Source organism: Magnolia sinica, chromosome 17, assembly GCF_029962835.1.
Source record: "Magnolia sinica isolate HGM2019 chromosome 17, MsV1, whole genome shotgun sequence".
Taxonomy (NCBI): Eukaryota; Viridiplantae; Streptophyta; class Magnoliopsida; order Magnoliales; family Magnoliaceae; genus Magnolia; species Magnolia sinica.
The window spans coordinates 60,964,392-60,967,297 of NC_080589.1; the positions used below are offsets into that span (position 1 = coordinate 60,964,392).

Consider the following 2,906-nt stretch of genomic DNA (forward strand, 5'->3'; position numbering starts at 1 on the left):
GATTGTTCTTCTCTTTTTAAAAATCTAACTTATTTTATTTTATTTTGAAGGTTTTAACTCAGGACTCCAATTTGGTAATTTCTTTCCAACTCTCTCTTTCTTTCTAGATTTTCTTTTCCTTTCTTAGGATTAGGTTTTTAATTGAGGGCTGCGAGTGTTTTCATGCTCAAGTGGGCCCGTGACAACACTCGACGTCTCTTGACTGAAGGAGGATTGGTTGAGGGGTTGACTATCCATCGCAGGACTAGACACCACTCGAAATCCCCTGAGTTAAGTGAAGTTATGGCTGAAGACCAACCTCCTCTACTTCCACCAAGGGTGGAGGATACCCAAGATGAGAATGAGGTACAACAGGCACCTCCGCCTCGTACTCTACGAGATTATCTACAACCAGCGGGAGTGAGTACGCCCTCATGCATGATTTTTCCTGAAAACACATGACAAATGGACATCAAGCCAGGAGTTATCCAACTCCTTCCCAAATTCCATGGACTTGAATCAGAAAGTCCATATTTACATTTGAAAGAGTTCGATGAGATTATAGCTACATTATGTTTTCCTAATGTATCTGAGGATACAATTAGGCTGAAACTCTTTCCTTTTTCCTTAAAAGAAAAAGCTAAGACGTGGTTACATTCACTGCGTCTTAGATCCATTGGCACATGGAACGACATGAAAAAGGAATTCATAAAGAAATTCTTCCCACATCATAAAACGATTACCCTCAAAAAAGCAATCATGAACTTTGCTCAAAAGGAAGATGAAACATTCTTCCAATGCTGGGAAAGGTTCAAAGATTTGGTCAGTTCATGCCCACAACACGGATTTGAAACGTGGCGTATTACAAATTTTTTCTACGATGGACTGACATCTTCCATGCGCCAAATGGTCGAGACAATGTGTAATGGAGAGTTCATTAATAAAGATGTCGACGAGGTATGGGACTACCTCGACAGTTTAGCTGAAAAAACACAATCTTGGGACTACTACCCAAAGTCGAACACCACGTCTAGGCCGACTCAATTAAAGGAGAAAGGTGGATTATATCTCTTGAAAGAAGAGGATGATCTCAAGTGTAAAGTGACTACGCTCATAAGGAAAGTTGAGGCCATGGAAGGAAAGAAGGATAAGGTCAATGAAATTGTTTGCGGCATCTGTGATTGCAACATTCACACAACTGAAAACTGTCCTACAATACCTGCCTTTCGAGGAGTGTTGAATGAACAAGCCAATGCCGTAAATAATTATCAAAGACCTTTTACTGGACCTAACTCCAATACATACAACCCTGGCTGGAAAAATCATCCAAACTTTAGTTGGAGGAATGGACAGACGGCTACTCCTCCAGGTTTCTTCAATCAAAATCCAAATCAAGTGAAACCTCAAGAGGAACCGGTTCAAAATCCCATACAAGAGCTGGCTCAGGCAATGCGGGGAATTATAAATTTTATGCAAAAGATAGATTCTCGTATGACGGTTATAGAAAAGGGGATGCTTCCTGCACAACCCCTCCCCAATCCTAAACCGCAGTACGAGAATAATGATCCCAGCTCTTCAAATCAGATGGGGCATGCTAAATCCATCACCACTCTTAAGAGTGGGAAGATTATTGATAAAACTCTTCCGGTTAGGCCCGAAAAGTCTCAAGAACTAGAAGAGGACAACAATGATAGATCTAGTGATGCCCCATAAAAAGTAGAACCGGAACTTCTAGAGAAGCCAGTTGCTCCATTCCCCCAACGGTTGGTTTTACCAAAACCTCTCTCTAACTCTCAGGATATCCTAGAGGTGTTGAAACAGGTGAAAGTCAACATTCCTCTACTTGATGTTGTTAAACAGATACCTTCATATGTCAAATTCCTGAAAGACTTATGCACGACCAAAAGACGAAAAATTATTCAAAAGAAAATCTTCTTGACTGAGAAAGTGATGCCATCCTGAAGCAAGACGTGCCACAGAAATTCAAGGATCCCGGTAGCCCAACCATATCATGTGTAATCGGGAACCATCGAATTGATCACGCACTTCTTGACTTAGGAGCGAGCGTCAATCTGATTCCCTACTCGGTATACAAACAGTTAGGTTTGGGTGAATTAAAACCCACCCTAACCACACTACAACTTGCTGATCGCTCTGTTCGTGTACCAAGAGGGATAATTGAGGATGTGTTAGTCCAGGTTGATAGATTTTACTACCCTGTAGATTTTATCATCCTAGACACCGAACCCATCAATAACATAAGCACTCAGATTCCCGTCATTCTTGGTCGCCCATTCCTTGCCACGTCAAATGCAGTTATCAATTGCAGGAATGGTGTCATGACTATGTCTTTTGAAAATTTGACATTGGAGTCAAACATTTTTTTCAATAACGGCAGCAACTCAGAGGATGATGACGATTTCCACGACATTAACATGATTGACTCTTTCGTGGAAGATACGACACCGCTGACCTTATCTTCTGACCATCTGGAGATGTGCCTGGCCCACTCCCATGATTTTGATGATGACATGATTAGGGAGACGTGTGCCTTGCTTGATATTGCACCGGTACTTGAAGTTAACCGGTGGAGGCCACAATTTGAAGAATTGCCACAAACCGATGTAGTGCCTCTACCGTCTAACCTCAAGCCCCGAAGCTTGACCTAAAACCTTTGCCCTCTAATTTGAAATATGCCTATTTAGGTCAAGATGAGACATACCCAGTGGTGATCTTTGCCCACCTGGAGAAAGAACAGGAGAGTATGCTCATATCTATTCTCATTGAGCATAAAGGAGCCCTGGGATGGACGATAGCAGACCTCAAGGGAATCGATCCCTCGATTTGTACTCACCGCATATATCTTGAGGATAATGCAAAAACCGCTTGGCAACCACAACATAGACTAAATCCAAACATGAAGGAAG

The 2,906-nt window shown here is 42.0% G+C and overlaps 1 non-coding gene across 1 annotated transcript; it reads right to left on the reverse strand.

Moving 5' to 3' along the window:
- Positions 1 to 720: 720 nt before the first annotated feature.
- LOC131232009 (small nucleolar RNA R71) lies at positions 721 to 827 on the reverse strand. The gene has a single exon (XR_009164618.1). It is a non-coding gene; the product is annotated as a small nucleolar RNA R71 (small nucleolar RNA).
- Positions 828 to 2,906: the final 2,079 nt, after the last annotated feature.